This window comes from Chiloscyllium plagiosum, unplaced genomic scaffold (genome assembly GCF_037043375.1).
Source record: "Chiloscyllium plagiosum isolate Xiang-an unplaced genomic scaffold, Cpla_swu_hap1 HiC_scaffold_1, whole genome shotgun sequence".
In the NCBI taxonomy this organism is placed as follows: Eukaryota; Metazoa; Chordata; class Chondrichthyes; order Orectolobiformes; family Hemiscylliidae; genus Chiloscyllium; species Chiloscyllium plagiosum.
Window position 1 is genome coordinate 3,909,620 of NW_028270139.1, and position 26,530 is coordinate 3,936,149.

The following is a 26,530-nucleotide window of genomic DNA, read 5'->3' on the forward strand; positions in this document are numbered from 1 at the left end:
ATAGATGTAGGGACTTGTAAGTGACATGTTGTAAATGGTCCGAAGATGATAGGGAGTTGGATCAAAGATATCTAATTAACAATTATATTTGGATGTAACATTAATGTGTTTCATGTTGCAATGGGGAAGAGGCAGGGGAAGTTATTTTTGAGGTCAGGTTACACTCATCCCTACAAATCAAAAACTGTTTACATTTATGAGCTGTCACAAGAAGGAGAAGGCAAGGAGACATTCTTTTGGCAATGATATACATTCTACAGCCTTATACAGTTTCCAGGTTATTTGCTCTGCATGACCTGGGGGGCAAACAAATGATCAGAATAGACTTTACTGAAGGTTATGGATGGAAGGAAGTTGATAAAAACTGAAAAAAGGATCTACAGAAAATCATTCAAGATTACTGTGTGATAAAACAGATATCTGAGAATCTACTGGAAACTAGAACCAATTGCAGACTGTTTGCTGAAAGAATTGTGATTCTGGACAGAGGTCATGGTTCAAGAGTATAAGAGGGGAATTTTCCTCTCTGTAATTTAATGATTAAGTTCCCTCCAAAAGTAAGTGTTTAGTCAATAGTGCTATTAGTCATTTGATGAGCTCCTTGGATGCTGCCTGAATGCTGTGCTCTTCCAGCACCACTAATCCAAGTTCACTTGCCCACGCACTCTCATAATGCTGAGAAAATCTGCCCAAAGTGTTGCCTTGCTCAGTTTCTACTGCATGAGCCTTTCAGGGCAACTTAGCAATCTACATGCACGCTGAGTGATAGGGTGCAGGGAGGCAAGACTAGATAGGGAGGTGGCGGGGTGGGGGGGGGGCGGTGCGGGGTGGGAACGGGGTAGCAGATGATATTTAGACAGGTTTATGGCAATCGTAACAATCAGTGTTAGGACCTCGATCTTTGATATGTTAAGCACAATTTAAAAGTTGTGAATGGATTTCAAAAGAATATAGACAGGTTGTGGGCTTTCTGCACATAATGCATGTTCTGTGAAGTTCACTCTCGTGATAGCATGGGAGAATATACTTAGATTGTGCACTCAAATTAATCCTAATTAATTCTTACTAAGGTTCTTGCAAGTTCAATGTAACTACTATCCCTCTGGCACAGACGCAGGAACAGTTACAAGGAGGAGTGTTCACCTCATTGGGGTAGCGCGCTGGAAATTAAGCCCCACAAAACTCAGAATCGTCAGAAAAGTTAAAGGCACGATAAAGAATTATTCCCCAATTTCCCTGATTTTCAGACCATTTAGAAAGTACAGATTAAGTTTCTGCACTTAACAAGAATTACAATTTATAACAGAGAAATAGATTCTTGTCACAAGTAAACGATGTGAACCATTGAAGTATAATTTGATTAGTTAAGACTCTAATTTCCTTATAAAATTCCCACGACATATACACGCAAAACAGACAAAAAAAAAAGGTGTTATGGGCAGAGGGAAACACTGGGAAGGCAGTTCATGTCTCCTGTCCACAGGAATTGCTAAGATGATCATGTTGGCTTGTCAGAACTTATTGCTCCTTGACCTGCCTTCTCCAGCTACTTTCATTTACTTGCAGTAGGCACAAAATGACTGGTTTATGCTCATAATGTCTCTGCATTACTGACTAAAAGCCACAGTTACTGTACTGGAAATTAATTGGAATTGAATTTTTTTAAAACTGCGGTGTGAAAGACAGCTCCTTGCTTTCCAAGGGTCCAGTGGCTTTTGAACAAATATTCACAGCTCCAAAATGTTCAGCTCGCAGGAAACGAGGTCCATCATTGTTGGCCAGTAGAAGGCCTTTGTCATTGACAACTGGTCACCACTTCACCAATCAATCAGCTACTTGTTGCCATCTGAATCTCACCTTCAATGCATCCTCTCGTGCCAGTCTGTCTGCAATGAGACATTTCCCAACTGCTTGAACAAACAGCAGTGTAAACAGCACTTGCAGAAATTGTCAGTAACCCACTTTTAGAAAGTACAGTAATCCTTTTCCACAATGCTTGGTTTTAAAATCCTTCTCCCATTTTGTTCCACAACCAACAGTTTTTACAGAAGCTGTTAGGACAAGAATCCAAATCCAGCACTATCCCAAATATAATCAATTGTCCATATAACACAAACTTTGAAGACTTGCTGCTCTTACTTGCAGCAGGATTGAGTTCTGAATGACAGCATGAGCTGGGTTCAGTGCAGGTGTACAGTGCACTGGAGTTAAAGGGCCACCTTCCCAGTGTTGTCACTGCATTAGGAGGTAGGTACAAGAACACCCAGACTTACTTCATATAGATTGGCTGCAAAAGGCGTGAATTTTCAGCAAATCTGGTTTGCACCTTTAGCTTGTCTCCTATGCTTGGGTTACATAACACAGACTAAATGTACTTCAGACTAAATGGCATTTAGAAACTTAACCATGGGAAACGGAGGATCACTGGGATGTCAGGAATGTGAGAGACTGAGCAGTAGAAGTCAGGAGGAGGAGAAATGTAACTAATGCTGGAGGGTCCAGAACAGATTGGAAAATGAAATTGGGCCAAAAGCAGATGACTGTGGACTCCTGATGATTCCTGTTTAAAACAATCACTGTAAACCTATCTGCTGACCCCACTTCACTATTTTAGACCTCAAGGCAGTGACCTAAATTCATTGTTTTTTTAATGTGAGTATACACAGTATTATGTCCTAGTTATGGGACTGTAAAACTAGCACAAATAGACTCTACTAATGTGAATCAGTCATCTGTAAATAGGACACAAGCCTAATATAGGAATCAATGGAATGAAGACAGTAGAAGATAGGATACCTTTGAGCAAATGGATAAATTTATGTTACATGCACAATAGAATGATTCTCAAGCAGTTTAGGGTGGCACAGTGGCTCAGTGGTTAGCACTATTGCCTCACAGCACCAGAGATCTGGGTTCAATTCTCCACCTCGGGTGACTGTGTGGAGTTTGCATGTTCTCCCTGTGTCTCTGTGGGTTTCCTCTGGGTGCTCTGATTTCCTCCCACAATTCAAAGATGTGCAGGTCAGGTGAATTGGCCATGCTAAATTGCCCATAGTGTTAGGTGCATTAGTCAGACGGGTCTGGGTGGATTTCTCTTTGGAGGGTTAGTGTGGACTTGTTGGGCTGATGGGCCTGCTTCCACACTGTAGGGAATCTAATTTAATCAGTTATGCGAGTTGGCAGTTTTTAGACACATCCCCATATTTCGTTCTGTGGCTATCCTGTCTCCAGGTGGCTCCAAATATTAATGACCAGAAAGTTAAAATTACAAAATGGAGTGATTTTTGTGCGTCAATCATTTCACCAAAACTGGAAAATGGATCAGTTGTTCAATCGGTTATGTGCAATTACCAAGGAGAGACTGCATTCAGAATGAGAGGCAGCCTGAGGGAGTTTGTATTTCAGGGATTTTGGAGCAGCGTGGGAATTTGGCGCAGAGAGGAAGAGGTGTTTTGACGTTTTTGTTTCATAGATTGTAAGGTCCATTTAGCAGGATAAATTGAAACCCAGGATTGGGGCACCAAAACAAAACAGTGACTGGAAAACCATAAATTCATTGATTGGTAATAACTGCTAATTTGAATGTCTGTAATAAGTTACTTTCAAATTAAAGGTACATAGGAGAAGTACTTTACAGTGATGAGAATTGAGCTAATGCTGTTAGCAGTGCATTGTACTGCAAACTAACAATCCAGCCAACCGAACTACAAAAAACTACAGGATTGTAAGAAATTTAAAAAAGCAATTAAGAAGTGAGTAAACAAAATACAGATGCAAGGTCAGGTAACATGCTGAACCTGCACAATAAAGGAGTTGGTAGACTTCACTGGGATCACATCTGGAGCAAGTGTTGGTTGCTTGAGGAACTCCAGCTCAGAGTTGATGAGCTGGAGGGAGTCCAAGTTAGACTAACTGATGGTGCAAATTGAGATAAATGAGTATAATCTCATTGCCATTAGGATACATGGCTGCAAGAAGATTAAAACTGGGAACTTAACATTCTGGGATATTTGATCTTTCAGCAAGACTGGAGGGACAGAAAAGGAGGTGCAGTTGTGCTGTTAATTAGAGATTAATTAAGGACAGTTGTGAGATAAGATCTGGGCTCGGATGATGCACATTTGGCAAAGGTAAAAAATATCAAGAGAAAGAAAACATTAGTAGGAGTAGTGTCACCATAGTCTTACCAGACTGTAGGAACTACTCTCTTATTAGAGAGAAGCAACTGGTGATGATTTAACCTGAGGGCCACCAGACTTCTGACCTAAATGAATCCCACAAACAGTAGCCACTCTGTAGGAAAGACTATAGATTAGATTCCCTCCAATATGGAAACAGGCCCTTCAACCCAACAAGTCCTCACTGACCCTCTGAAGAGTAACCCAACAGACACCTATATTTACCCCTGACTAATGCACCAAACACTATGGGCAATTTAACATGGCCAATTCATCTGATCAGCACATCTTTGGATTATGGGAGGAAACCAGCACAGACATGGGGAACCAGCACAGCAAACTCTATACATACAGTCACCTAAGGCATGAATTGAACCTGGGTCCCTAGCACTGTGAGGCAGCAGTGCTAACCACTGAGCCACTGTGCCACCCCATACTACAACTAAACAAATAACAGGAGCATGTGAAAAAAACAGTGCAATAATTATGGGTGAGTTTGATCTTCATGTTGATCAGGTTAATCAAATTGGAAAGGGTAATCTTGACAATAAATTCATAGAGTGCATTAGAGATATTTTCCTAGAGCAATACATCATGGAGTCAATGATGGAGGAGGCTATCTTAGATCTGTAATGGATAATGGGGCAGGTTTATCCAATGACCTCAGATTAAAAGGTACCCTATAAAGTAGCAATCATAACATGATAGAATTTAATATTCATTTTGGGAGAGAGAAACGTGAATCAGAAATAACTGTGTTTAACATAAGGGGAATTACAACAAAATGAGAACAGAGTTAGCAAACTTAAACTGGGCAGAGAAATCTTTTCTTATTCATTCATGGCATGAGGGCATCACTGGTTCACCAATTTAGTACCCATCCCTAATTGAATGGGAAGTTAACACCTAATGGTATTACTGCTGGACTGCTAATCCAGAGACCCAGGTAAAGTTTGGGGGTTCCGGGTTCAAATCCTATCACAGATGGTGAAAATTGAATTCAATAAAAATCTGGAATTAAGAGTCTAAGTGATGGCCATGAATCCATAATCGATTGTTGGAAAACTCCACCTGGTCCACTAATGTCCTTTAGGGGAGGAAACCACCAGCCTTACCTGGTTAGTCTACATGTGACTCCAAACCCACAGCAATGTGGTTCAGCCTTAACTGCCCCCAGGGATGGGCAATAAATGCTGGCCTAGCCAGTGATGCACCCATCTCATGAATGAATTAATAATAAAGTTGCCCTTGAGATAGCTGCCTTCTTGAACTGCTGGAGTCCAAGTTCCTGACCCACAATGCCCTTAGGGAGGGAATTCCCAGATTTTGACCTGGTGACAATGAAAGAATGATGACATATTTCCAAGTCAGGATAGTGAGTGGCTTGGAGGTGAACTTGAAGGTAGTGGTGTTCCCATGTATCTGCTTCCCTTGTCCTTCTATATGTAAGTGGTCATGGGTTTGGAAGGTGCTATCTGAGGATCTTTGGAGAATTTCTACAGTGCATCCTGTAGACGGTATACACTGTTGCCGCTGATTGCCAGTGATGAAGGGAGTGATTGCTTGTGGATGTGGTGACAATTAAGTGGGTTTCTTTGTCCTGGATGGTGTCAAGCTTCTTGAGTGTTGATGGAGTTGCACTCTTCCAGGCAAGTGGAGACTATTCCATCACACTCCGGACTTGTGCCTTGTGGATGTTGGACAGGAGATTGGAGGAAAGAAATTAGTATGGATAGAGAATTAGTGACCTATGCCAGTGATTCCACAAGGATCAGGGCTGGGACTGCAATTGTTTACAATGTATATTAATGATTTAGAGGAAGGAAGCAGACACACTGTAGCCAAATTTGCAGATGTCACAAAAATGGGTGGAAAGGTCGATTGCAGCAGGGTTTACAGTTTACAGAGAGATATTGATAGGTTAAATAACTGGACAAAAAATTGGCAAATGGAGTATAATGTGAGAAAATATGATGATGGACAGACTTTGAGCAGTCAGAAGGTAAGTTACTCACCGCAGTATTCCTAGCCTCTGACCTGCTTTTGTAGCCAATGTGTTTATGTGATGAGTCCATTTGAGTTTCTATTTAATGATATCCCAAAACATTTGAAACTGGGGGATTCACTAATAGTAACACCATCAAATATTTGGGGACTAGTTAGATTGTCGCTTATTGAAGATGGTCATTGCCTGGTATTTGTGCAGTGCTAATTTGTTAAAGTTTGTCAGAGTTCTTTGATGAATTGACCAGGAAGGTTGATGAGAGCAGGGAGGTAGATGTAGTCTATATGGATATCAGTAAGACATTTGATAAGGTTCCACATGGTGGGCTGCTCTGGAAGGTTAGATTGCATGGAATCCAGGGTGAGCAAGCAAATTGGATACAAAACTGGCCTGATGATAGGAAGCAGAGGGTAACAGTGGAAGGATGCTTGTCGGACTGGAGGCCTGTGTCCAGTGGAGTGCCTCAGGAGTCAGTGCTGGGCCCATTACTGTTTGTTATCGATATCAATGAGTTGGATGAGAATGTACAAGGCATGATTAAAAAATTTGCTGATGACACTAAACTAAATGGCATCGTGGTCAATGAGGAAGGTTATCAGAAATTGCAGCAGGACCTTAAACAGCTGAAGAAAGTGAGCCAAGAAATGGCAAATAAAGCTTAATATAGATAAGTGTGAGGTCTTGCATTTTGGAAAGTCAAATCAAGGTAGGAATTCCATGGTGAATGGTAGGGCCTTAAGGAGTGTAGTAGAATAGAGGGCTTTGGAGTTCTCTGAAAGAGGAGTCATAGGTAGACAGGGCAGTGAAGAAGGCTTTTGGCACATCGACCTTCATCAGTCAGGGGACTGAGTATAGAAGTTGGGAAGTTATGTTGCAGTTATACAGGACATTGGTGAGGCCGCATTTGGAGTATTGTGTTCGGTTTTGGTCACCTTGTTATAGGAAGGATGTTATTAAACTGGAATGAGTGCAGAAGACATTTACAAGAATGTTGTCAGGACTCAATGGTCTGAGTTATAGGGTCAGAGGTGGGGGTAAAAGAGGGGGAGGTGTGTCAAAGATAGTATTACAGTGGTGGAAAGGACGATGGATGAGGACTTGCCATCTGAGGTAGTTTGGGCTGAGGTTAGGAATAGGAAAGGTGAGGTCACCCTGTTAGGAGTCTTTTACAGGCCTCCTAATAGTCCTAGAATCATTGAAGAAAGGATAGGGAAGGTGATTCAGGAGATGAGTGACAGTAATAGGGTGGTTGTTATGGGGGACTTTAACTTTCCTGATATTGATTGGGAAAGCTATAGCTCAAGTTCGTTAGATGGGTCAGTGTTTGTTCAATGTGTGCAGGAGAGTTTCCTGACACAATATGTAGACAGGCCAACAAGAGGTGAGGCCATACTGGATTTGGTTCTGGGTAACGAACCAGGCCAGGTGTTAGAATTAGAGGTAGGTGAGCACTTTGGGGATAGTGACCATAATTCGGTGATTTTTACTCTCGTGATGGAGAGGGATAAGTGTGTACTACAGGGCAAGAGTTATAGCTGGGTTCAGGGAAATTATGATGCGGTGAGGCATGACTTAGGATGTGTGGCTTGGAAAAGTAGACTCCAAGGCAAGAGTGTAAATGATATGTGGAGCTTGTTCAAGGAGCAACTATTGAGTGTCCTTGATAATTATGTACCTGTCAGGCAGGGAGGAAAGGGTCGTGCGAGGGAGCCGTGGTTTAATAAGGAATTGGAATCCCTTGTTAAATGGAAGAGGGCGGCCTATCTCAAGATGAGACGTGAAGGTTCAATTGGGGCGATTGAGAGTTATAGGGTAGCCAGGAAGGACCTGAAGAGAGAGCTAAGAGCAGCAAGGAGGGGACATGAAAGGTCCTTAGTCGGTAGGATTAGGGAAAACCCTAAGGCTTTCTATAGGTATGTTAGGAATAAAAGAATGACTAGGGTAGGAATAGGTCCAGTCAAGGATAGTAGTGGGAAGTTGCGTGTGGAGGCGGAAGAGATTGGGGAGACACTGAATGAATACTTTTCTTCAGTATTTACTCAGGAACAGGGCATTGTCGTCGATGTGAATACTGAGTCACAAATAAGTAGAATGGATGGCTTTGAGGTATGTAGAGAAGAGGTGTTAGAAATCCTGGAAAAGGTGAAAATAGATAAGTCCCCTGGGCCTGATGGCATTTATCCTAGGATTCTCTGGGAAGCAAGGGAGGAGATTGCAGAGCCATTGGCCTTGATTTTTATGTCCTCTTTGTCTACAGGAGTAGTGCCAGAAGACTGGAGGATAGCAAATGTGGTTCCCTTGTTCAAAAAGGGGAGTAGGGATAACCCTAGTAACTATAGGCCGGTGAGTCTCACTTCTGTTGTGGACAAAGTCTTAGAGAGAATTGTAAGGGATAGGATTTATGCACATCTGGATAGGAATAATGTGATCAAGGATAGTCAGCATGGTTTTGTGAAGGGCAGGTCGTGCCTCACAAACCTTATTGAATTCTTTGAAAAGGTGACGAAGGAGGTTGATGAGGGGAAAGCGGTAGATGTGGTATATATGGATTTTAGTAAGGCGTTTGATAAGGTTCCCCATGGTAGGCTACTGCAGAAAATACGGAGATATGGCATTGAGGGTGAGTTGGAGGTTTGGATTAGGAATTGGCTGGATGGAAGAAGACAGAGGGTAGTAGTTGATGGCAAAGTTTCTTCATGGAGTGCCGTCACTAGCAGTGTTCCGCAAGGATCTGTTTTGGGACCATTGCTGTTTGTCATTTTTATAAATGACCTGGAAGAGGGGTTAGAAGGTTGGGTGAGCAAGTTTGCGGATGATACGAATGTCGGAGGAGTTGTTGACAGTGAGGAAGGATGTGGCAAGTTACAGCAGGATATAGAGAAGCTGCAGAGCTGGGCAGAAAGGTGGCAAATGGAATTCAATGTAGCTAAGTGTGAGGTGATTCACTTTGGGAAGAATAACAAAAAGATGGGGTACTGGGCTAATGGTCGGATACTTGGTAGTGTGGATGAGCAGAGGGATCTTGGTGTCCATGTACACAGATCTCTGAAAGTTGCCACCCAGATAAATAGTGCGGTGAGGAAGGCATATGGCGTACTGGCTTTTATTGGTAGAGGAATTGAGTTCCGGAGTCCTGAGGTCATGATGCAGTTGTATAAGACTCTGGTGCGGCCGCATCTGGAATATTGTGTGCAGTTTTGGTCGCCATATTATAGGAAGGATGTGGAGGCACTGGAACGGGTGCAGAGGAGGTTTACCAGGATGTTGCCTGGTATGGAAGGAAGATCGTATGAGGAAAGACTGAGACACTTGGGGCTGTTTTCATTAGAGAAAAGAAGGTTTAGGGGTGACTTGATTGAGGTGTACAAGATGATTAGGGGGTTAGATCGGGTTGACAGTGTGAACCTTTTCCCGCGTATGGAGTCGGGTATTACAAGGGGGCATAGCTTTAAATTAAGGGGGGGTAGATATAGGACTGAAGTTAGGGGTCGGTTCTTCACTCAGCGAGTCGTAAGTTCATGGAATGCCCTGCCAGTAGCAGTGGTGGACTCTCCCTCTTTATGGGCATTTAAACGGGCATTGGATAGGTATATGGAGGATAGTGGGTTAGTATAGGTTAGGTGGGCTTGGATCGGCGCAACATCGAGGGCCAAAGGGCCTGTACTGCGCTGTATTCTTCTATGTTCTATGTTCTAAGCCAGAACTTCTTTCTTTAGAGTGTAGGAGACTGATGGGGGACCTAAGAGAGGTGTATAAGATCATGAGAGGCATGGATAGGGTGAATGTACTCAGTCTTTTTCTCATGGTTGGGGAATTGAGGACCAGAGGACATCAGTTTAAGGTTAGAGGGGAAAGTGTACAAGGGAACCTGAGAGGCAATGTTTTTACACAAAGGGTGGTACACAGATGGAATGAGCTGCCAACAGAAGTGGTTGAAGTGGGTACATCAACAACACTTAAAAGGCATTTGAACAAATATGTGGCTAGGAAAGGATTAGAAGGATATGGGCCAAGTGCAGTGAAATGGGGTTAGCGTGGATGGACATTTTGGTTGGCATGAACCAGTTTGGGCTAAAGGGCCTGTCTCCGTGCTGTCGGACTCTATAATATTACCATGAATAATTAGCAAGAATGATAGTAAGCAAGCAGTGGCAGACATTTAAGGAGGAAATTCATGATTCTCAGCAAAAATGCATTCCTGTAAGGAGGAAAGATTCTCACAGAGAGAGATAAACCAGCCATGGCTAACCCAGGGATTTAAGGAGAGTGGTAAGTTGAAAGAAAAAAGCACTTCAGGAGGCCAATTTCAGTGATAACTCTGGAAACTGGGATAAGTTCAGAATCCAGCAAAGGAGGACTACAAGGATAATAAAGAGAGAGAAAAAGCAACCATGAGGGTGAGCTAGCAAGGGATACAAAAGCTGACAATAAGACCTTTTTAAGTATATAAAAAGGAAGATAAGAGGTCAAAGTGAACACAGGTGCCTTAGAAAATAAACCTGCGACACAAGTTTGGGGAACAAAGAAATGGCAGAGGAATTAAGCAGACGTTTTGCATCAGTCTTCATGGTGAAAGATACTTTGATCATTCCAATATTATTGAAGTATTGGGTGAAAGAATTAAGTCCCATCACCATCACTGGAGAAGTAGTATTAGAAACCTGGTGGGGCTAATGGCAGATAAGTATCTTGGTTTTGATGGCTTGCATCCTAGATTCCACAGAAATCATTGATTGTAATTTTCCAAAAAGCTGTGAATTCTGGAAAAGTACCAGAGGAGTGGAAAACTGCCAATGTGACACTCCGATTCAAAAAAGGGAAGAACCAAACAGCAGGCAGTTAAAGGCCGATTAGCCTAACATCTATCTTTGGAAATGTATTGGCATCAACTATTAAGGAAGTGGATATAGGTTTGCTCGCTGATCTGTCCCATTAAGGAAGTAACAGCAGCATATGGGTTCCACAAGGATCAGTGCTGGGACCAGAACTGCTTATATTATACTTTGATGATTTAGATGGAGGAAACAAACCTACTGTAACCAAATTAATAGAAGATGCAAAAATGGCGAGAAAGGTCAGTTGCAACAGGGTTTACAGTTTACAGAGAGATATTGATAGGTTAAGTAAATGGGCAGATAATTGGCAAATGGTATCTAATGTGGGAAAATACGACATTGTTTATTTTGAAAGGGAGAACAGAAGAACAAAGTATTATTTAAAATGGAGAAAAACTGCAATACGAAGGGACTTGGGAGTACATGAGCATGAAACACAGAAAGCTAGCACACAGATGCAGCAGGTAACCAGGAAGGTTAATGGAATGTTGGCCCTCATTTCAAGGGGTTGGAAAATAAGAGTATGGAAGTCTTACTGCAACTGTACTGCAACACATACTGCAACTGATGCAACCACATCTGCAGTTTTGATTCTCTCAATTATGCACGGATATTATTTCATTGAAGGCGGTTCAGAGGAAGTGCACTAGGATGATCTAAGATTTTACTCTTTGGTATTTAGAAGAAGGAGAGGTGATCTCATTGAAACATATAGGATTCTTGAGGGGCTTGACAGGGTAAATGCTGAGAGGAAGTTTCCCCTCATGGGAGAGGCTAGGAACAGAAGGTATAGTATCAGAATAAAGGAGCGCCAATTTAAGACTGAGATGAGGAGGAATTTCTTCTCTCAGAGGGTTGAGAGTCTTTGACACAGAGAGTTGTGGGGCAGACTCCTTATGGTTTTAAGGCTGAGATTGATAGATTCTTGATCAGTAGGCAGAATCAGGCTTTCAAGGAAAGGGCTGGAAAGTGGACATGAGAATTGTCGGATGTGCCACAATCCCATTGAATGTTGGAGCAGACCCAAGGGGCTGAACAAACTCCTCCTGCTCCTATTTCTAATGGTCTTATAGGAAGATAACATTTTAACATCTGCCCATTGGCTGCCTGAAGCATGTGGAATCTTAATTAAATATTGAAATCTTGAAAGACATTTTGGGAAAATGATCTCAAAAGCAAAGGAGAAGATCATCAAATAAATTCTCCTTTTGTATTACCAACAAGTTTTCCTACCTACTGTTCAATGCTTACTGTCTACATGCCTCACCTTTTAGATATTGCAAAGTAGTTCAGCCTCATAAAAGCAACTGCCAGATTTCCCACCTGTTTCCCTCTTCGACAGTCTGTTACTGCTCACTGAGCACGAACAACTCACTGAATCAATTCAAATGACCTCTGAGCCGAGATTGGAATGGATGCTCTTGCTAAAGACAATGGGCAGCAATGCAGTTGCTCTGATCCCAAATGCAATGGGCTCCATGTGAAAATACAAGTTTGTCTTCAACCATTATGATTGTATCTAAGAGAAGTGAATCATACATCATTGTGTTCCAGTCTGATTCATTGAGTCAGTGCACGACTGATGACAGATTAACTTACTGAACAAGATTTGCATCATGACTTTCATCTTAGATCACTCCAACATTATTTGTATCAATACTAATTACTTGTTTGCTTTGTCCATTATAAATGGGATTTCAATGCTTCCTCAATATGTCAAAAATGCTTGGGTGAGATAATGCTGGTCATACAATGCTGCTTTCAGTTAGAAATACATTTGGTTTCCTGAAGGTGAGTTTCACAATTTCGACAAACTGGTTATGTAGGTGAGGGTGTGGAAAACCAGTCTGTAGTAAATGTGACCTTTTGTAGGACAGTAATTAGTTAAAGAGAAGCATTACTAACACATATGAACACAGCCAGTTTGCCTTCTTCATCCAAGTAAGATGTTTGTGTTATGGTGTGGGTGGATAACCTCCCAGAGGGATTGGAGAAGGGCAAATGTGGGCTGATAGTCAATCTTTTATATGCTTGGGAAGAAAAAAATGACAATAATTTACATTTACATAACACCTTAATCTACTGAAGTTATATAACAGAATACAGCTGAACGCTATGAAGTAACAACTGCAGGAAGCTTGATGGACAGGAATTGTTCCAAATCCAATTTATTTTTTATTTTAACAAAATCTAAAATGAATCATGTTGTGCAGTGTTTTATTACTTGAATGTAGGGACGTTACGGCAATGACTTTTGTATGTTTAAGGGGATTGAATGACCTTCCTGTTGGGAGAAAGAAATTTCCAGGCTTGATTTTTCTGTAGACAGCAAGCAAGCATCTCCCAGGATAAAGCTGCAAGATCCATGTTTATTTACTCACACACTCACTGGGGTGCAGGATATGTGTCTCTAGGTGGCTTCCAAAATTGCAATTTGCTCAATGTAAAGTAGTGTCATGAAGCTTCACCTGCCAGCAACACATCAAAAAATTAATGAATGGAATTCAGAAGGAACCTGTCCACAATTTATAATTTGCACTACTGGTGGGTGAGGCTCAGGATCAGATGTTCAGAGCTCGTAAAATCTGCCCTCCAATGTACTGCCATGTATTGCATGTATTGTTTAGAACTGGGGTGTCCTGCTGTCTCCTCTCTTTCTACAGCAGAATTCAAGAATCAGAATGAGCTGCCATCTCAGCCAGCCAACTTTATCCTCACAAAGTGACACACACATCAGCAAAGGAGAGGTGGCCTCAGGAGGCAAGTGCTTTCCTCGAGTAGCTTGAATCACTTTGGGGAAGGCCCATAGAGTGAATTCCGAAGTGTAAGTGAGCCTGGCAGGTTGAAGCTGACAGAAACTGCAAGAAGATGGCCTACTTGTCAGATGGTTAACCTAATTTCTTCTTCAATGCAGAGCCAGATAATTGGAAGTTTAATCAATGTTTTTAATCTCTGTCTTAAAGACACTCAATGACTTGGCCCCCACGAACCTCTGTGGCATTGAGTTCCACAGATTCCCCACCCTCTGGCTAAAGAGATCCTTCCATGTCTCAGTTCTAAAGAGTCATCTCTTCACTCTAAGGCTGTACCTTTGGGTACTAGTCTCTCAATCTAATGGAAACATTTTCTCCATGTCCACTCTGTATAAGCCTCTCTGTATTCTGTAAGTTTCAATGAGATTTCCCAAAATGCATGAGGAGAAAGTGAGGTCTGCAGATGCTGGAGATCAGAGATGGAAATGTGTTGCTGGAAAAGCGCAGCAGGTCAGGCAGCATCTAGGGAACAGGAGAATCGACGTTTCGGGCATTAGCCCTTCTTCAGGAATGAGGAAAGTTGGTCCAGCAGGCTAAGATAAAAGATAGGGAGGAGGGACTTGGGGGAGGGGCGTCGGAAATGTGATAGGTGGAAAGAGGTCAAGGTGAGGGTGATAGGTCAGACTGGGGTGGGGGCGGAGAGGTCGGGAAGAAGATTGCAGGTTAGGAAGGCGGTGCTGAATTTGATGGATTTGACTGAGACAGGCTGGGGGGAGGGGAAATGAGGAAACTGGTGAAATCCGAGTTCATCCCTTGTGGTTGGAGGGTTCCTAGCCGGAAGATGAGGCGTTATTCCTCCAACCGTCATTTCACTGTGGTCTGACGATGGAGGAGTCCAAAGACCTGTATATCCTTGGTGGAGTGGGAGGGGGAATTGAAATGTTGAGCTACAGGGTGGTTGGGTTGGTTGGTCCGGGTGTCCCAGAGGTGTTCCCTGAAACGCTCCGCAAGTAGGCGGCCCGTCTCCCCAATATAGAGGAGGCCACATCGGATGCAAAGGATGCAATAGATGATATGTGTGGAGGTACAGGTGAATCTGTGGCGGGTATGGAAGTTTCCTTTGGGGCCTTGGAGGGAGGTGAGGGGGGAGGTGTGGGCGCAAGTCTTGCACCTCCTGCGGTTGCAGGGGAAGGTGCCGGGAGTGGAGGTTGGGTTGGTGGGGGGTGTGGATCTGACGAGGGAGTCACGGATGGAGTGGTCTTTACGGAATGCTGATAGGGGAGGGGAGGGAAATATATCCTTGGTGGTGGGGTCCGTTTGGAGGTGGCGGAAATGGCGGCGGATGATGCGCTGTACATGGAGGTTAGTGGGGTGGTAGGTGAGGACCAGTGGGGTTCTGTCCTGGTAGCGGTTGGAGGGGCGGGGCTCAAGGGCGGAGGATCGGGAAGTGGAAGAGATGCGGTGGAGGGCATCGTCGACCACGTCGGGGGTGAAATTGCGGTCCTTGAAGAAGGAGGCCATCTGGGATGTGCGTTTTTGGAACTGGTCCTTCTGGGAGCAGATGCGGCGGAGTCGAAGGAATTGGGAGAATGGGATGGCGTTTTTACAGGGGGCAGGATGGGAGGAGGTGTAGTCCAGGTAGCTGTGGGAGTCGGTTGGTTTGTAGTAGATGTCCGTGTTGATTCGGTCGCCTGAGATAGAAATAGAAAGGTCGAAGAAGGGGAGGGAGGAATCTGAGACTGTCCAGGTGAATTTGAGGTCGGGGTGGAAGGTGTTGGCGAAGTGGATGAACTGTTCAACCTCCTCGTGGGAGCACGAGGCGGCGCCGATACAGTCATCGATGTAGCGGAGGAAAAGGTGGGGGGTGGGGCCAGTGTAGTTGCGGAAGATGGATTGTTCCACATATCCTACGAAGAGGCAGGCATAGGTGGGGCCCATGCGGGTGCCCATGGCTACTCCTTTCGTTTGGAGGAAGTGGGAGGATTGGAAAGAGAAGTTGTTCAGGGTGAGGACCAGTTCAGTCAGTCGAAGGAGGGTGTCAGTGGAAGGGTACTGGTCGGTACGGCGGGAAAGGAAGAAGTGGAGGGCTTTGAGTCCTTCGTGATGGGGGATGGAGGTGTACAGGGACTGGATGTCCATGGTGAAAATAAGGCGTTGGGGACCGGGGAAGCGAAAATCATGGAGCAGGTGGAGGGCATGGGTGGTGTCCCGAACGTAGGTGGGGAGTTCTTGGACTAAGGGGGACAGGACGGTGTCAAGGTATGCAGAGATGAGTTCGGTGGGGCAGGAGCAGGAGGAGACAATGGGTCGGCCCGGGCAGTCAGGTTTGTGGATTTTGGGCAGGAGGTAGAAGCGGGAGGTGCGGGGTTGTGGGACTATGAGGTTGGAGGCGGTGGATGGGAGATCCCCTGAGGTGATGAGGTTATGGACGGTCTGGGAGATGATGGTTTGGTGGTGGGGGGTGGGGTCATGGTCAAGGGGGCAGTAGGAGGAGGTATCTGCGAGCTGGCGTTTGGCCTCAGCGGTGTAGAGGTCGGTGCGCCAAACTACTACCGCGCCTCCCTTGTCTGCTGGTTTGATAGTGAGGTTGGGGTTGCAACGGAGTGAGTGGAGGGCTGCACGTTCCGAGGGTGAGAGGTTGGAGTGGGTGAGAGGGGTGGGGGAGTTCAGGTGGCGGTTAATATCGCGGCGGCAGTTGGCTATGCAGAGGTCGAGGGCAGGTAAATCTGTTGAGTACAGACCCACGGTCCACAACTGCTTCTCATATGACAAGCTCTTCATCCCTGGAACCATGTTTGTAAACCTCCTCAGGACCTCCTCCAATGCCAGCATATCCTTCCTTAGATACAGAGTTTAAAAGTGCTCTCAATATACCAAATACAGTCTGACCAGAGGCTTGTACAGCCTCAGGAGTCACCTCTGCCCTTGTGTTCTAGCTATTTCAAAATCCTACCATTTCTCTTACCTACCTAACTGCCAACTGAACCTGCATGTTAATCTTACAAGAATACTGAACTAGCCCTTTCGTGCTTCAGATTTCCAAAGCCTTTCCCCATTTAGGAAATAGTCTACATTTCTATTCTTATATCAAATTGCACAATATCACTCTTTCTCACCTTGTATTCCATCTGCCACTTCTTTGCCCACTCCCCCAGCCTATCCAAGTCCTTCTGCAGCCTCTCTCTTTCCTCAAGACAACCTGTACCTCCACCTATCTGTGTCATCTGCAAACTTAGCAACAATGTGCTCAATCCCTTCGTCCAGATTGTTAATGTTTAACCTAAATAGTTGTGATCCCAGCGCTGATGCCTGTGGAACTCCATTAGTCACTGGCTTCTATCCTGAAAATGATCCCTTTGTCCCGACTCTTTGCCCTCTGCCAGTCAGCCAATCCTCTATCCATGGCCTCTCCTCTTATTTTCAGCCTCCTGTGTGGCACTTTGTCAAAAGTCTTCTGGAAATTGAAATAAATCACATCACTGGCTCTTCTTGGCTAACTTGCTTGTTAACTTCCTCAAAGAATCTCACAGATTGTCCAGGCATGATCTCCCCTTGACAAAGCCATGCTGACTCCACCATATTTTACCACTTGTTCCTCCAGCCTCCATCTTCGTTAGTAGCACCCATTACATCAGGGCTCGCACCCAGGGACAACAACCATCTGACTCCAGAGTTTAGTTTCAGACACACAGCAGCCTCACCATATCATTATGCCATACTTCTGATTCATTTAAAATATAATTAACAATAATACTGCACTTTCGAGTAACTGAGTCATACAGCACAGAAGAGGCCCTTTGGCCCATCATGCTTGTGCTGACCCATCTACACTAATCCCACTTTCCAGCACTTGGCTCATGGCATTGACTCTAGAGCTCACTGACACTTTTACATTGCAATAGCACTGTCAGGCGCTCTGAATCCTTGCAGTCTGGGGAGTGAGCAGTCCTGCAGCTTCAGTGAAACCATTAGCAGTAAGTCAATCTATTGGGGAGGCAAAAGCCTTGGGATATTATCACCGGACTGTTAATCTAGAGACCCAGGTAATGTTCCGGCGCTCAGCTTTGAACCCCCTCCCACCATGGTTGAACTTGAATTTAATAAAACTCTGGAATTACAAGACTAATGATGACCATGAAACTATTGCTGATTGTCAGAAAAACCCATCTGGTTCAATAATGTTTTTTAAAAAGGGAAACTGCCATCCTTACCTGGACTACATGTGGCTCCAGACCCACAACAATATGATTGACACTTGGGTAATACTGGGTAGAGGTTGAAAGGAGAGGTTCTCATTATTGCCACCACATGTACAATCTCCAATAGGATTGGAGACAATAGCTTGTGTAGCATAAATCGGAATCAGGTCAACAATGTAAAAGGTCCCTATAGAGGCATCACATTACCCTCCTTGTCAGAGGCCCTCATCTCCTATAGTTTTTGAGGACACTCCTACAATTTTATTTGTGTATGTTGTGACACCTGAACGACCACATCATTGATCATTCAATTTTGTGGGTACTCTTCTCTGCTGAGGGATGGTATTTATTATGTCACACCGTGATGTCCAACATATCTGCAATACAACACTTTCTTCCACTGAGGCTAACAAATGCCATATCTCCCTCATATCAAGTTCTCATGCAGTACAATACAGTACAGGCAGAGGATGCCACTTATTCCTTGGATGCTTTGCTCCAGACATCTGGTGGAGGAAACAAGAGTACTTGATGGACAATGATAATCCGTGTCAGCCACAGCATTGTACTGATTAGGAAAATGAGGATGTTCATCAGAAGGTGCACCACTTTCACCATCTTGCAGTGCAGCAGTATTGTCCAAAGCAATCTGGGCAGAACTTCTTTATCAACCCTTTCAATAGGACTGAAGTCATTTTTCACTGGCTGTAAATGTTTTGGTGCTATAGACAAACCCAATCATCACCCAATGTAATCCCAACTGCAAATGCAGCTAAACACTTTGATCTTTATATGCCTTTCCAATTTTTTTAAATAAAAGCTAAGTTTATAAACTGATGGAAGACTTCACAGCACCTAATGTTCCCTCATGCAAGATTTCACTGTGGTATGAACACTATGGAAAAAGTATCCATCATTCAGACAGGGTTAGGACATCTTGTGGCACTAAAAGTGACTAGCCTCTCCAGCATCATTCTTATACTTGCATCTAAAATGACAGTTTCTCACATAGCTGATGATGAAGAGTGAACATACATTTTCAAATATGATAATGTATTTAGAATTAGGTTTCACCTATGTGATTTTCTTCTTCCTTCCCCTCTCAAATTGGTTGTGTGGAAGGGGACAGAGAGTGGTGATAGAAGGCTATTTGTTTAACTGGAAGCTGGTGTCCAGTGTAATACTACGGGTATCAGTGCTGTATTTGGAAGGTGCTGTCTGAAGACGTTTGGTGAATTTCTCCAGTGCATCTTGTGGATAGTACACACTGCTTTTACTGAGCGTCAGAGGTTGAGGGAATGCATGCTTTGGATGTGGTGCTAATCAAGTGGGCTGCTTTGTCCTGGATGGTGTCAAGCTTCTTGCATGCTGTTGGATCTGCACTCATCCAGACAAGTGGGAAGTATTCCATCACACTCTTAACTTGTACATTTGACAGGCTTTGGGGAGTCAGGAGGTGAGTTACTCATCGCAGTATTCCTAGTCTCTGATCTGCTCTGGAGCCACTGTGATTATGTGGTGAGATTCTGGTCAATGGTAATGTCAAGGATGTTAATAGTGGGAGATTCAGTGATGGTAATGCCATTGAATGTCAAGGGGCATTGGTTAGATTGCCGCTTACGATAGATAGTCATAGCCTAGCATTTGTGTGACATAAATGTTACTTGCCACTTGTCAGCCCAGCCTGGATATTGTCCAGGTCTTCTCGTATTTGAAAATACAATGCTTCAGGATCTGAGGAGCTGTGAATGCTGCTGAAAATTGTACAATTATCAACTAACATCTCCACTTCTGACCTTATGATGGAGGGAAGGTCACTGGTAAAGCAGCTGAAGATAGCTGGGCTTCGGACACTACCCTGAGGAAGTACTACAGAGATGTCCTAACGCTGAAATGACTGACTTCCAACAACGACCAGATTCCTATGTGCCAGGTATGAGTCCAACCGCCAGAGATTTTGCCCCCATTGATTCCAGTTTTCCTAGGGCTCCTTGATGCCACACTTGGTAAATTGCAGCCTTGATGTCAGGGGCTGTCACTCTAACCTCACCTCTGGTTTTCAGCTCTTTTGTCCATATTTGAACCAGGGCTGTGATGAGGTCAGGAGCTGAGTGGCTATATGAAACCCAGACAGGGCATTACTGAGCAGGTTATTGCTGAGCAGGTGCTGCTTGATAGCGCTGTTGATGACCCCTTCCATAAATTTACTGATGATTGACAGTAGACTGATGGATGGTATTTAGCTGGGTTGGATGTATCCTGCTTTTTATAGACAGGACATATGTGGGCAATTTTCCACATTGTCGGGTAGATGACAGTGTTGTAACTGTACTGGAATAGATCAGCTAGGGGAGTGGCAAGTTCTGGAGCACAAGCCTTCAGTACTATAGCCAGAATGTTATCAGTGCCCATAGCCTTTGCAATATCTAGTGTCTCCAACCATTTCTTGAACTGTTAGTGTAGGGGGATACAGTGGGTTGGATCAAGTAACCCGCCTCTGAACTGTCAGCTGTAAGTGGGATACAATGGGTTAGATCTGCCTTTGGCCACAGAAGTGAAGAAAAGTGACTGTGGCAGAAACCATTATTTGCATCTCTGCAAGTAGCCACAATGAGATTTGGATTTCAATGGCAGTGTTTCCAGTGCCAGGCAATGTTACCTTAGTAGGGAATGTCTCAGAAATGCTCGCATGACAGTCTAACACATAATAAATTCTCTGGTCCAACGTACTGGGGGATCAATTCCAGTCTACCTTCCTTTTCAAATAACCCAAGTACAAAGGATCGGCTTCGAATAACAAGACCAGGAGAGTTACTTGTGAAAGATCATTGAGCTGCCAAATCCTGTGTTGCCAGTTGCTAACTATATTCTTTTGAGAGGAACATGAATGACTTCAACAATATCTTGAACTGTGGGGTATGCTGAACACGGTAAAAGAGACAAACAGAACTCCTGTTGGAAAGAGGGCTTCAGATCTGCGCATCTGGAACATTTTCTTTTGATCTTTCATTTGCTTTCCATTTCTCTCTGACAACCAATCTGATAAAATCTTGTGAAGAAGACATTAGTATACTTAACATTAACTGATATTGCAAATGCTCCTTGAAAGTATTTGGATGGAATTGAAGGCATAAAATCCTATTGCAAATGTTTTTGATGTTTGTTTTTAAAGCAAATGTTGGAAGATGGAATAATTCAGTCACTGTCTCCCATAGTGAAGTAGAACCTGTGAAAGCAGTTTTCTGCAGACCCAGACTGGCCCTTACATAGTTAATGTCATGTGGCAATTCTCATTCAGGAACATGCAAATTTGTCTTCAATCCATACATTCATTACATAGGAGCATAGGAACAGGAGTGGATCATCCAGCCCCTAGAGCCTGTTCCACTGTTCAATGAGATCATGGCTTATCTGTGTCCTAACTCTACATGCCTAGCTCTGGCCCATACCCCTCAATACCTTGCTTAGCAAAAAATTAAACTTAAAACAACCAATCTAGCATTTACTGCAATTTGTGGAGCATCTTTCCTGAATGAACTGGCCCTAATTCTGAGACTTTGCCTCTGCCCCCTCCCCCCTTACTTCTAGAATCTCCAACCAGTGGAGATGGTTTATCTTTTATCTACCCTGTCCATTCTTTTTAGTACCTTGAACAATTCAATGAGATTGCCTCATCTTTTTAAATTCTAGAGAAAACAGGCCTAATTTAAATAGTTTCTCCTCATGACACCTGAAATCAGGTATCGTTCTTGTAAACCCACATCATACTCCCCTCAATATCAATAAGGTGTGGTAGCCAGATTTGCTTACGGTACTTCATCTGGGGTCAAACCAGGGTTTTGTCTGACTACAGCATAATTTCTGCGTCCTCATACTCCAGTCCCCTAGAAATAAAGGCCAGCATTCCATTAGCTTGATTACTTTCTCCACCTTTTCATGACATTTCAAAGATCTATGGACCTGAACCTCTAAATTTCTTTGGACATCCACTGTATTGTCTTCTAGTTCCACAAAACTCAGAGAGGAGCGCACAATGTGTTTCCCATTTTTGGAATTTAGGTCTTGGTAATCAAAAATCCAGCAACTATTTTTTAATTTATTACTTCCTAATGTCATCCACCTTCAACATCCATTTTAGACAGTTGGGCTCAGTACAGTGCATGTTCCCAGTATAAAGACCAGGAAATCAATTTAAATAAAATTTCCATTTCACTGATTATGTTAATAACATCCTTCTGACACATGAGAATTTGAGGCTAGTCTAAAACATGTTATATAATTTGAATAAGAATGTGTGTAATGACCCAATTTCCCATTCCTTGCACTTTCATTACCCGTCACTTTTCAAAGCCCCTTTTGTATTCATACAACTAACATTCATTATCCTTAAACATGGTGACAATCTCAAGACTCCAAAGGTCTGAAGGTAGAACTGTACCTTATCACATTACTTGATCGATTGAGTAAAATGGAGCTGCAGCTAACACTATGTGACAGTTTGTACTGAACCTTGAGAAATGTGGGATCAGCCAGTCCCTAGGAAAAGCATGGGTGAGCACAATAATCAGAAAATGTTATGGCTTGGGTAAGTAGAATTTCTGAAACTCCTGCCACACTCAATCTGTACACGTGCCTGTTCTCCCAAATTCTGATTCATGGCTGACTTCTGAATTTCTGCCATTTCACTCTCCTCCTTTCTAGTGGCAAGGCAAGTGGTTTTAGGATCATTTGCTGCTCCTTCAAATGATCTCCACAAAACTTCTCTGTGGCTATCCTTCAAGTCGAGACCCTCCAGAGGTGAAACGGTTGCCAAATGCATAACAAAACCATTGGCTTCTCTCTAAACGTGGTCAGGAATTGGATTGAGAGTGTTGCTTTTGAAGACAAAGTTGTTTTTCTATCATTTTCATCCTAGTGGCATGGGCTTCTTTATCCCCAATCATTAACTAATCACTGCAACAGCCCATGTGTAAATAAATGGGGTGGAGGTGTGAGAGGCTTAATGCTATGCTTGACATTTTTAAAAATGGAATTAAACCCTGACAGGGCCAGAGCTGGAGTTATGAACAACTTGCTGCTGAACGGAAGGTAGAGAGGCCAAGATTTGATGTTTTCTTTAGTTTTAAATTTATAAGTTATATATGAGCATAGTTGGAAAGGGGGTAGAATATGAGGGTTGAGAAGGAACACACAGCAAAAAGATGGAAGGGGGAGGGAGCGGGAGGATGGGTGCTGGCATGCAGGAAATTGGGGAAGTAGGGAACGGTCACAGGGGAGCATGGGACAGAAGTAGAAGTTTGGAAGAATAGAAAAGAGAGAGGGAGAGAGATGGAATGATGATCAGGCAAATTGGGAGAACATTCAGTGAGTGACAATTTGGAGGTCAGAGGACAAGGAAAATCATTGTAAAAATAGTGACAGGCATCAAGCCAGACAGAGGCTCAGAGAAGGGTAATTGAAGCTTTAAATTGAATGATAAGGAAGCACAGGAAAACAGATGAGATAAATGACAGAATATAGGGCTTGGAGAATACAACAAAAGGAGACGCAAAGGGAATGATGCCATACTGAAAACATGACAGCAATGTAAAACTGCAGAAATGTTGAATGAGCAGTGTCTGAGAAGGAGAAGTGAAAGGGAATGTAGGAGAAGGAGCATGACACATGGCCAATTAACTAGAAGATGGCACTGGGGAAGGGCTGATATTTGCAAGGGGCTAGGTAAAATACAAGGTGCAATTCAAAATGGGCTGTGAAGACAATTCTTGCAATCTGACTCTCTTCTCACTATCACAATATTAAAGTTTCCTCAAACGCTAGTCACAATTCTCCCTGACCCATGACCTTACATTGTCCTGAACATTCTGAATGGATCTGTCACTCCAAACCATGCCATGAAAAAATATGTTTAATTACTCCCATTCTTGCAGTTTGACCATAGATATCTCCATGATGTTTGCAGTCTGCTGCCAGGGTTTTGTACTTTTTTTAATGCTGTTCCTTATATCTATGCATTTGTGTAGTCTGCCAACCATGTTCATGTTTTCAGTCCAATCTAATACTGCTGTTTCTTTTTAATACCCATTGTGCTGCTTATAGTTTTTACAGCATGCTGCTTCTGATGTTTACACTTTTATGACTGTTGTTCCTGATGTCTCTCTATTTTACAAGTCCCACTGCTTTCAGTGCAGCTTCATACTCTGTGGCTTGATCTTACTGCTCACGTTGGTGCTTTCTAAGTTTTGCCAGAGAAAGAAAGGTAAATGTGCCAACTTGAGACACTCTTGCTTATCTCTAAACAGGTTGTTCAAGAATACAATAGGTCACCTCTTCTTTCCTTCTTTCACTCAGTGGTCGCAGCTGGCATAACAAAAACTGAACAAAGTATGGACTTACTGTGCTTCACTTTTCTCCCAGCTTCTCAAAAGGGTTCTGCCTGATCCATTTCCACAGGTAACAGCAGCCCTCCTATGCCTTAGCCATGTGGAAATTATTCATATGTGAGCCAAGACAAAGTATGTGAACAGGTTAAACAACAGTTGAGCGCGCATCACAGATGAACCTGATTCTCAAACAAGATTCAAGCACAATCACTGAGAGAGAATTAGGCAGACAAACACAAGTTGATTTCTTTTCTCTTCCTACTATTCACTACCAAAATGCCACAAATGTAACAGTGTGGATCAGTGCTTTTCTTCATCTCAAGGCCTACTTGCGGTAAACTGATGAGCAAAGTGGAGATGTTTCACTGTATTGTATTAAAGTTCATTCTGCATGTTGTCTCCTTTGGAAACCTGAAGGGCAATGTTTTCACAGAAAGACTGGTCTATGTATGTGGAAAAAGCTGCCAGAGGAAATGGTAGAGGTGGATATAATTACAACATTTAAAAGATATTTGGACAGGTATACAAATACAAAAGGTTTAGAGAAATATGGGCCAAATGCAGATAAACGGGACTAGTTCATTTCCGGAAACCTGGTCAGCATGGACAGGTTGGGCTGAAGGGCCTGTTTCTGTGGTGTATACCTCTATGATTTGACGACTTGTGAAAGGTTTCCCTGCTTTGTAACATACCTACTTCTACTGAATCTTCCAGAAATCCAACGTGGAATTTTTGGGCCTGCCTTCATGAGCTCATTGGAATAAGCTCTCTTAATAAAAAAACAAAATATTGCGCATAGTTTCTTCAGCACTTTCCGGTTTTGTTCCAAATCCCCAGCATCCTTGTTGTTTGTTTTATTTTGTTGTAAATAGTTTGCTTGATTGGAAATCAAAAGTTTAGTTAAAAATTAGAGTCAAACATCTCAGGAGTGATATTCAGGAACTCTTCTAAATATTAAGTGTGGCTGAAGTTTGGAGCTCTCCAATAACCTGCAACTGATGCTTGATCAATTGTTCATGTTAAATCTGAGATTGATCGATTTTTATTCACCAAAGGGATACAGGCCACAGGGGTTAAGTCACAATATAATGTTATTCAACAGGAAAACAGGCATGAGGTGCTGAATGAACCAATCCCATTCCTTTGTTCTTATGTCCTAATTGCTTTTTCAGGAAAAATCAGCTTCTTTTGGATAAAATGACCCTGTGTAAGTAAATAACTACAGCATTATTTAGCTCTCATAAATTAATTTGACTACAATTGTTTAAGATGTTCAGACTTGCAAAATAATTTTCAAGTTTTTAGGCTCTGGTTTTTTAAAAGAAAAGGACATTATTCAGGCTTTTTTGCACCATAATTTAACCCGGCAGTAGAGGAATCTGGGAGACATACGATGGTGCAGTCCAATATATTTGCTCTTCATTGCCATGATGCTTGCTTTAGAACCTTATTTAAAACAGTGGGCAGCGTAGGTGATGAAATGATTCATTAACTCTGATTCCGTGCTCGTTGTATGCTAAGACACTACTATATATTTGGCTGCCTTCAGATGGGTCTTGAAATCATCTTGATGGCAGTAGGTAAACCTACCACTCACACAAAGCAAGGATTGCACTTTTCAACTCTGATTTGTTGTTTGTTTAATGTTTGCACCCTTGGGTGCAATAAAACTTGAGCATTAGGTGAAGAAATTGTTTTATTAGATATTAAAATATTCAAAAGACGATTCACTTGAAACCATTTCCATCTTGGCATCTGCATCAGATTTTGTCATTAAAATTAACTTCAATAAATCACCTCTTTTGTTCAGAAAATGTACATCCTGAATATTCACAGTTAAGTGCTTATAGCTGAACGCTGGGGACTAAAGTAAGAGAATGATAGACAGCATCAACCTTCAAAAGACTCACAAGCACTCTTCCGATTTAATTACAGTACATTAAATGTCAAGGAGACTGATTTATCACATAAAGAATGCTGATAGTTTTGAAACTGTGAATAAAGGGACACTATGTTATTACTTATAGATCAACACTGCAGACTGTCCGCAATGGTGGTGTAAATTTAAATAGATACAAAGCAGCTGCTGAGAAACAGCATTGCATTAAACTGGCTGTTATGGAAACCACAAACAGTCCACATTTCATTGGCACCAGACCTTCTTATTTATACAACCA